General features: G+C 40.5%; 1 non-coding gene across 1 annotated transcript; it reads right to left on the bottom strand.

Annotated features, from left to right (window-relative positions):
* Positions 1-391: 391 nt before the first annotated feature.
* LOC111762906 (U6 spliceosomal RNA) lies at positions 392-498 on the bottom strand. Its single transcript, XR_002795903.2, has one exon. It is a non-coding gene; the product is annotated as a U6 spliceosomal RNA (small nuclear RNA).
* Positions 499-9,701: the final 9,203 nt, after the last annotated feature.

The following is a 9,701-nucleotide window of genomic DNA, read 5'->3' as shown; positions in this document are numbered from 1 at the left end:
ATTTTGTCTGATATTAATATAGCTACTTCTGCCTTTTTTTGGTTATTGTTAGCTTGTATGATTGTTTTCCAGCCATTCACTTTCAATCTCCATGCATCTCTGGGTCTAAGATGTGTCTCTTTTAGACAGCATACGGATGGGTCATATTTCCTTATCCAATGTCCCAGTCTGAATCTTTTGATAGGTGAATTTAATCCGTTGACATTCAGTGTTATTACTATCAAGGAATTATTTGTGTTAGCCATATTTTGATTGGATTTGTGTTTGTCATATTTTGTTTGTATATTTTTTTTGTCTTTTTTTTTGTTGTTGTTGGTCTTATACTCTCCTCCAACTCTGCCTTTCCTGTTTTTTCCTTTCTTCCTGCAGAACTCCCTTTAGAATTTCTTGAAAAAATATGGAATGCTTCACGAATTTGCGTGTCTTCCTTGCGCAGGGGCCATGCTAATCTTCTCTGTATCGTTCCAATTTTAGTATATGTGCTGCCTAAGCGAGTACATATATACATTTTTCTAAGTGCACATGGATCATTCTCCAAGATTGGCCATATGCTAGGCCACAAAGAAAGGCTTAATGAATTCAGATAAATCAAAATCATACAAAATAATATCTCTGACCACAGTGGAGTAAAGCTGGAAATGTGCAAGGGCCACTGGCGCAGACTTCACACCAAGATATGGAAATTAAACAGCACACTGTTAGAAAAAGAGTGGATCAAAGAGGAAATGTCAAAAAAAATCAATGACTACCTTGAAACAAATGATAATGATAACACAACATACCCAAATTTATGGGATGTAGAAAAAGCAGTATTACCAACGGATGATGCAACTGGAAAATGACCTTATACGGAAGGTTCAATGCGGATCAGCAGAATATCCATGTCTACATAAAATACCATGACTTTAAAATGCTGTTTGACCTAAAGTAAGGGGGAAATGGAAAGGAGAAATGAGTTTATATGGCTACGAGTTTCTAAAAAAGAGTCTGGAGGCTGGCAGAAGGTTTGCCCTCATGCACAACTGAGCAGAGTCAGAGAGACAGATAAAGCAGATACAACCCCCAGATATTGGTTCCTTTGAGGGCTAAAGAGACCCATGGGAGTTATGGTCATGGCCGATGGGGTTAACTACCAGGGCAGATGGCCCCTCTTTGGAAATGGTGTTTATGTGTGATGAATCTGGACTCAGATGGGATCTCCCTTCATAAGACTTTCATGCTAATGTGCTGGAGGTGCAGTTAATGTTGGGGTTTAAGATATATTTAGGGGATTTGAATCTCTGGACTGACAATGTGATAGCCAGTTCCTGAGCCTCAACAGACTCCAGCACCTACAATCTGATTTATTGGACTTACCACACTCAGCTAAGATGGAGGTGAAGAAGGACAACCACCACACCATGGAGCCTAGAGTGATTACAACTGAAAATGGGAGGATTGCATCCAGCATCCAGGTGGAATCTGAGCCTCCTCTTGACATAAAGGTGCAATGGACACAACCAATCCAGTGTCCACATAGAAGAGGTGGCATTGGATTGGGAAAAGTGGACATAATGGACAAAGGGTATGGGGAAAGGCAGGAAGAGATGAGAGGTGGAGGCGTCTTCGGGACATGGAGCTGCCCTGGATGGTGCTTCAGAGGTAATCACCGGACATTGTAAATCCTCACAGGGCCTACATGATGGAATAGAGGAGAGTATGGGCCATGATGTGAACCAATGTATATGAGGTGCAGAGGTGCCCAAAGATGTACTTACCAAATCCAATGGATGTGTCATGATGATGGGAACGAGTGTTTTTGGGGGGGGGGGGAGAGGGGGGGTGGGGGGGTGGGGTTGAATGGGACCTCACATATATATTTTTAATGTAATATTATTACAAAGTCAATAAAAAATAAAAAAATTAAAAAAAAAAAAAAAGAAAAAGCAGTATTGTGAGGGAAATTTATAGCCATAAATTCATATATCAAAAAAGAAGAAAGAGCAAAACTTGAAAAACTAACTGCACATTTGGAGGAATTAGAAAAAAAACAATAAAGTAATCCAAGAGGAAGAAGAAGGAAGGAAATAACAAAGATAAGACCAGAATTAAATGAAATTGAAAATAAGGAAGCACTTGAAAAGATAAAGAAGACCAAGAGCTGGTTTTTTGAGAAGATCAATAAAATTGGCCAACCTTTTGCTAGAATAACAAAGAAAAAAAGAGTAGCAAATACACAAAATACGAAATGAGAAAGGAGATATCACCACTGACCCCACAAAAATAAAGACTATCATAAGAGGATACTTTGAAAAACTATATTCCAAAGGAAATGACAATTCAGAGGAAATGGACAAATTCCTACAAACACATAAGCAGCCTATATTGACGAAAGAAGATATTGATGATCTCAACAAACCAATCACAAGTAAAGAGATAGAATCAGTCATTAAAAACCTCCCAACTGACAAGAGCCCAGGGCCTGATGGCTAAATGGGTGAACTCTACAAAACATTCTGGAAAGAACTAACACCAATCTTGCTGACACTATTCAAAAAAAATCGAAACAGGAGGAACATTGCCTAACTCCCTCTACGATGCCAACATTACCCTGGTACCAAAGGCAAACAAAGACATCACAAGAAAGGAAAATTACAAACCAATTTCTCTAATGAACCTAGACGCAAAAATAATTAACAAAATACTTGCTAATCGTATTCAACAACCCATTAAATGCATTATACAACATGACCAAGTGGGATTTATTCCAGGTATGCAAGGATGGTTCAACATAAGAAAATCATTCAATGTAATACACCATATAAACAGATTGAAGGAAAAAAATCACATGATTATATCTATAGATGCAGAAAAAGCATTTGACAAAATATAGCACCATTTCTTGATAAAAACACACCAAAAGATCAGAATACAAGGAAATTTTTTTGAACATGATAAAGAGTATATATGAAAAACCTACAGCCAACATTGTTTACAATGGAGAAATCCTTAAATCCTTCCCTCTAAAATCAGGAACAAGACAAAGATGCCCGTTGTCTCCCCTTCTATTTAACATTGTCTTAGAAGTACTTGCTCGAGCACTGAAGCAAGAACCAGATATAAAAGGCATTCAAATTGGAAAGGAAGACGTCAAAATTTCATTATTTGCAGATGACATGATCCTATACATAGAAAACTCTGAGAGATCTACAACAAAGCTTCTAGAACTCATAAATGAGTTTAGTAAAGTTGCAGATTATAAGATCAATGCGCAAAAAATCAGTAGCATTTCTGTACACCAATAATGAGCAAGATCAGGAGGAAATCAAGAAACAAATACCATTACAATAGTAAATAAAAAAATCAAATATGAAGGAATAAATTTAACTAAAGATGTAAAAAACTTATACACTGAGAACTATACAAGAATGTTCAAGGAAATCAAAGAAGACCTAAATAAATGGAAGAATAATCCTTGTTCATGGATAGGAAGACTGAATATTATTAAGATGTCTGTCCTACCAAAACTGATGTACAAATTCAATGCAATCCCAATAAAAATCAACACAGCCTTCTTTAAGGAACAAAAAAAAACTAACTATGAAATTTATTTTGAAAAGAAAGAGGCCCCGAATGCCCAAAGACATATTGAAAAAGAAAAACGAAATTGGAGGAATCACCCAACCTGACTTCAAAACATACTACAAAGCTACAGTAGTGAAAACAGCATTGTACTGGTATAAGGAGAGACACACAGACCAATGGAATCGAATTGAAAGTTCTGATATAGAACCTCATATATATAGCCATATAATATTCGACAAAGCCACCAAACCCTCTCAACTGGGATAAAATGGCCTATTCACCAAATGGTGCCTGGAGAACTGGATATCCATATGTAGAAGAATGAAAGAGGATTACCAGCTCACACCTTATACAAAGATCAACTCAAGATGGATCAAAGACCTAAATATAAGAGCCAAGACCATAAAGACCTTGGAAAGTAGTGTAGGAAAACATCTACAGGACCTTGTAATATGAAATGGCTTCATGAATATCACACCAAAAGCACGAGCAGCAAAAAAAAAAAAAAATAGATACATGGGACTTCCCCAAAATTAAAGCCTTCTGCACTTCAAAGGAGTTTGTCAAGAAAGTAAAAAGGGGACCCACACAATGGGAGAAAATATTTGGCAACCACATATCTGATAAGAGACTTATAACTTGCATATATAAAGAACTCCTATATCTTGAAATTAAAAAGATAAACAACCCATTTACAAAATGACAAAAAGATTTAAACAGACACTTCTCCAAAGAAGAAATACAAATAGCTAAAAAGCACGTGAAAAAATGCTCCAAATCTCTAGCTATCACGGAAATGCAAATCAAAACTACAGTGAGATACCATCTTACACGCATAAGATTGGCAGCTATGAATAAAACAGAAGAATACAAATGCTGGAGAGGATGTGAAGAAAGGGGAACACTCAATCACTGCTGGTGGGAATACAGAAGGATCCAACCATTCTGGAGGACAGTATGGCGGTTTCTCAAAAAACTAGCCATAGATTTGCCATATGACCCAGCAATACCACTGCTGGGCATATACCGAGCAGAACTGAAAACAAGGACACAAACCGATATATGTACACCAATGTTCATAGCAGCATTGTTCACTATTGCCAAAAGTTTGATTCAACCCAAATGACCATCAACAGATGAGTTGATCAATAAAATGTGGTATATACACACAATGGAATACTACTCGGCTATAAGAACAAATACACTACAAATACACGTGATAACATGGATGAATCTTGAGAACCTTATGTTGAGTGAAGGAACCCAGGCATTGAAGGACAAATACTACATGACCTCAATGATATGAAATAAGCAAGCTGCCTCAGAGAGCCAGAGACTGAACGATAGGCTTACAGGAAATCAGGGGGTGGAGGAAGGAAGTGAGCCGATGTCTGCAGGGGTGGAATTTATGATGACCTCGTGGTAAGTATGAACACAAAGAAGAGATAAAATGGGGGCAAGGGGTTGCCTTTGGGAGGGGCTTTGTGGGTTTCAGGGTGGCCGGGGATGGGCGGATGGGTAATATTGCCCAAAAGTTGGGGGAGGGAGGGGTAGCATGCAAACGTAGGAGAGTGTCAGGTGTTGGTGGAGAGTAAAATGCTGAGAAAATCATATCAAAATATAATTAAGAGGGTTACCTGTTTAGAATGCTCGGAGGGGATGGTCCAATTCTGGACGGGCTCCTGGGGAATGTCTGAATGCTCATTTTGCCAGAGTCGGTGGCACAATTGGGTAGGGACCCAAGTAGTGAGAGTGGGGGTGGACCCACATCCTGGGGAGGACTAATGCCATCAAATAGAGGGAACTGTATCTCTTGAGAGAAAGGGTGGCTCCCAGGGCATTGGGGCAGTTGAGCAAGTTAGGCCCTGAACACTATTCCAACTATCTCTGGAAGTGGCTCCTCAGGAAAGGGAGGTTGGCTGTCACTGTGGGCACCAAGGTGGATGGGAAAATGGATGTCAAATGTGTGGAAACAAGGTAAATGGGGGGTAAGAGAGGAGTTTCACGAGAGTACACAAGGATGGATATAAAACATGTAATATTACACCATAACATATAGGAGACAACAGACCGATAATGTAAACCATAATGTAAAACATAGATAACTAAAAAATTTGAAAACTGTGTATCCTGAAGTATGCACCACAATGTAATCACAGATGTCACCTTGTTTGAAAGGTATTGTCTCAGACTCTGTACATCAATTTAAGTAAATATGATGTGAATAGGGTGTAAGAGTATCGCTGTGGAAGGAAAAGGTTTTGTGATGGATGTGTGGGAGTGCTGTATATTATATATATGAATTGCTGTGGTCTAGGGCTCTTGTTAAGAGAAGTTCAATAATTAGGGGAAAATAAAAAAGAAAAAGATAGGATGTAGAATTTTTTCCAAGTCAACACGTATTCTATACCTAACCTTTAAACCCATCGCTATATGCCAGTTTGCTAGTAAGGGATCCTGACATTATATTGGGCTTCAATTCTCAGGAAGTTCTGGATCACAGAGTGGTTCAACAATGGCAATGGAGGAATACTGGGATAGGATGCTATTGACAGGCGATATATGGCTGATAGGGAGTTATACAGGACATATGTCCAGGGTGCATGGTAATGTTTGGATATACTCATAGTGGCAACAATTAAAAACTACAGCTGGGGGGTACTGGGTTCCTGGCCAGTGGTCCTCTGTTGTGGTCCCTAGGGGAGCAGCAACAGTCTCCCAGGTGCAGCAGCAAGGACCGGGAAGGAATGAGGGTCCAACAGTGAGCCCCTGACGCTAATGTTTATGCTTGTGAGCTGATATGCCTGAAATAAGAACAAGGCCTAGAGCAGCATTGTGCATGGGAATTTCCTCCTGACAGCCTAATGTTACTCAAATGTGGCCAGGCTCGAAGCCAAACTCAGCATGTAAATGCAATGCCTTCCCCCCAGCGTGGGACATGACACCCGGGGATGAGCCTCCCTGGCACCGAGGGATCACTATCAACTACCAACTGATGATGCAACTGGAAAATGACCTGGAAAGGAAGGTTTAATGCGGATCAGCAGAATATCCCTGTCTACATAAAATAACATGACTTTAAAATGCTGTTTGACCTAATGTAAGGGGGAAATGGAAAGGAGAAATAAGTTTATATGGCTCTGGATCTCTAAAAAAGAGTCTGGAGGCTGTCAGAAGGATTGCCCTTATGAACAACTGAGCAGAGTCTAAGAGACAGATAAAGTAGATACAACCCCCAGGTACTGGTTTCTTTCAGGGCTAAAGAGATCCATGGGTGCTATGGTCATGGCAGATGGGGTTAACTGCCATGTCAGATGGTCCTTCTTTGGAGCTGGTGTTTATGCGTGATGAATCTGAACTCAGATGGGATCTCTCTTCATAAGAAGGAAAACAAATGGCTAAAATGCACATGAAAAAATGCTCCAAATCTCTAGCTATCAGGGAAATGCAAATCAAAACTACAACGAGATACTATCTTACTCCCATAAGATTGGCAGCTATGAAAAAAACAGAAGAATAAAAATGCTGGAAAGGATGTGAAGAAAGGGGAACACTCATCCACTGCTGGTGGGAATGCAGAAGGATCCAACCATTCTGGAGGACAGCTTGGCGGTTTCTCAAAAAACTAACCACAAATTTGCCATATGACCCAGCAATACCACTGCTGGGTATATACCCAGCAGAACTGAAAACAAGGACACAAACCGATATATGTACACCAATGTTCATTGCAGGAGTGTTCACTATCGCCAAAAGTTTGAATTAACCCAAATGCCCATCAACAGATAAGTGGATCAATAAAATGTGGTGTATACATAAAAAGGAATACTACTAGGTGGTAAGATCAAATATACTACAAAGACACGTGATAACATGGATGAATCTTGAGAACCTTATGTTGAGTGAAGCAACCCAGTCATTGAAGGACAAATACTACGTGACCTCAATGATATGAAATAAGCAAGCTGCCTCAGAGACCTAGAGACTGGAAGATAGGCTTACAGGAAATCAGGAGGTGGAGGAAGGATGTGAGCCAACGTCTGCAGGGGTGGCATCTATGATGAGCTGGTGGTAGGTATGAGCACAAAGAATATATAAAATCGGGGCGAGGGGTTGCCTTTGGGTGGGGCTTTGCGGGTTTGTTGGGGCCTGGGGATGGGCGGATGGGCAATATTGCCCAAAAAATTGGGGGGAGGGAGGGGCAACATACGAACATAGGAGAGTGTCAGGTGTTGGTTGAGAGTAAAGTGCTGAGAAAACCGTATCAAAATATAATTAGGATGGGATGGTTACCTGTTTAGGATGCTCAAAGGGGATGGACTGATGCGGGACGGACTCCTGGGGAATGTCTGAATGCTCCTTTTGCCAGGGTGGGTTCTACCATTGGGTAGAGACTGAAGTAGTGAGAGTGGGGTTGGACCCACATCCTGGGGAGGACTAATGCCATCAAATAGAGGGAATTGTATCTCTCGAGAGAAAGGGTGGCTCCCAGGGCATTAGGGCAGTTGAGCAAGTCAGGTCCTGAACACTGTTGCAAGTATCTCTGGACGTGGCTTCTCGGGAAATGGAGATTGGCTTTCACTGTGGGCCCCAAGGGGAGAGGAAGATGGATGTTGAATGGATGGAACCAAGGCAAATGTGGGGGCAAGAGAGGAGTTTCACAAGAGTACACAAGGATGGATATAAAACGTGTAATATCACACCAAAAACATATAGGGGACAACAGACTAATAATGTAATCCATAATGTAAAACATAGGAATACTAAAAATTCAGAAAACTGTATATCCTAAAGTATGGACCACAATGTAAGCACAGATGTCACCTTTTTTGAAAGCTATTGTTTCAGAGTCTGTACATCAGTTTCAGTAAATATGATATGAATAAGTTAAAAGATTATCGCTGTGGAAGGGAAAAGGTTTTATGGTGGATGTGTGGGAGTACTGTATATTGTATACATGAATTACTGTAATCTAAGGCTCTTGTGAAGAGAAGCTCAATAATTAGGAAAAAAGAAAAGAAAAAGAAAGGATGTAGAATTTTTCCAAATCAATACATATTCTAGATCTAACCTTTAAACTCATCGCTATATTCCATTTTTTTATTAAGGGAACCTGACAATATATTGGGCTTCACTTTTCAGGAAATTTTGGATCCCAGAGTGGTTCAACAATGGTGACGGAGGAATACAGGTATAGGATGTTATTGACAGGAGATATGTGATTGCCAGAGAGTTATACAGGGCATATGTTCAGGGTGCATGGTAATGTTTGGATATACTAAGGGTGGAAACAATTAAAAACAACAGCTGGGGGGGGTACTGGGTTACTGGCCATTTCTGCTCTGTTGTGGTCCCTAGGGGAGCAGCAGCAGTCCCCCAGGTGCAATGGTAATGACCAGGGAGGAATGAGGGGCCAACAGTGAGCCCCTGATACTAATGACTATGCTTGTGATCCTATACGCCTGAAATAAGAACCAGTTCTAGAGCAGCACTGTGCCTAGGAGTTTCCTCCTGACAGCCTTCATGTTACTCAAATGTGGCCAGTCTCGAAGCCAAAAGCAGCATGTAAATGCAGTGCATTCCCCCCAGCGTGGGACATGACACCCGGGGATGAACCTCCCTTGCACCGAGGGATCACTACCAAATACCAGCTGAAGATGCAACTAGAAAATGACCTTGAATTAAAGGTTCAACACGGACCAGCAGAATATCCCTGTCTACATATAATAACAGGAGTTAAAAATGCTGTTTGACGTAAAGTAAAGGGGAAATGGAAAGGAGAAATGAGTTTATATGGCTATGAGTCTCTAAAAAAGAGTCTGGAGGTTGTCAGAAGGATTGCTCTTATGCACACCTGAGCAGGGTATCAGAGACAGATAAAATAGATACAACCCCAGGTATTGGTTCTTTTGAGGGCTAAAGAGACCCACGGTTTCTATGGTCATGGCAGATGGAGTTCACTGCCATGTCAATTGGCCCTTCTTTGGAGCTGGTGTTTCTGTGTGATGGATCTAGACTCAGATGTGATCTCTTTTCACAAGACTTTCATGAAAGTTTCCTGGAATTGTGATTGGTGCTGGGGTTTAAGATATATCTAGGGGATTTGAATCTCTGGACTGACCATATGATAGCCAGGC

Source organism: Dasypus novemcinctus, chromosome X (assembly GCF_030445035.2).
Source record: "Dasypus novemcinctus isolate mDasNov1 chromosome X, mDasNov1.1.hap2, whole genome shotgun sequence".
Lineage (NCBI taxonomy): Eukaryota > Metazoa > Chordata > Mammalia > Cingulata > Dasypodidae > Dasypus > Dasypus novemcinctus.
Note: the sequence above shows the minus strand (reverse complement) of the source record. Positions and strands in the feature narration are given on the sequence as shown.